Here is a 625-nt window from a genome sequence, read left to right as displayed (position 1 = left end):
AACCTCAGTAGATTCAAAATTAGCCAAAAAAGCTAGCTTGTTTCTTTCAAACTAGCTAAACTCCAAAATAGCCTAAAATTCTTTAGTAAACTTGAGTGAAAAACGTTAGCCTGTTGCTAAAATAGAAGCTAAACTCTAAAATAAAAAAATAATAAAAAATCAGTAGATACCAAATCAACCAGAAAAGGAAGTTAGCACATTGCTTTATTTACTAGCTAAACTCCAAAGACGACAAAACTCCTCAGTTTACAGTTTTAGCCAAAAGCTGTTAGCATGTTGCTAAAATATTAGCTGAACTCCATTTTTTAAATTACTCTAAAAGATGAAAACACGTCACACGAATACATTTAAAGGTTTGTTGCTAATCTACTTAAAATTTGAAGACTTCCTCCTTCATTTCCTGTGGCACATATTTGTCTGAATATTTCAACAACAGGGAGACGGCTTCAGTCCAGGAAGAACTTCAGAACAAACCAAGAGGTTCTGAACTGTTTACAAAGACCTTTGAGGTCAGAGAGGATCTCATGTTTCATAAAGCAAACAAAACTCGTGTTTTTGAGGTGAAAATGACGAGACGGCCGAACTCAGACATCCCTTTATTAAAACAAATATTAAATACATATTT

Source organism: Oryzias melastigma, unplaced genomic scaffold (genome assembly GCF_002922805.2).
Source record: "Oryzias melastigma strain HK-1 unplaced genomic scaffold, ASM292280v2 sc02005, whole genome shotgun sequence".
NCBI lineage: Eukaryota > Metazoa > Chordata > Actinopteri > Beloniformes > Adrianichthyidae > Oryzias > Oryzias melastigma.
Note: the sequence above shows the minus strand (reverse complement) of the source record.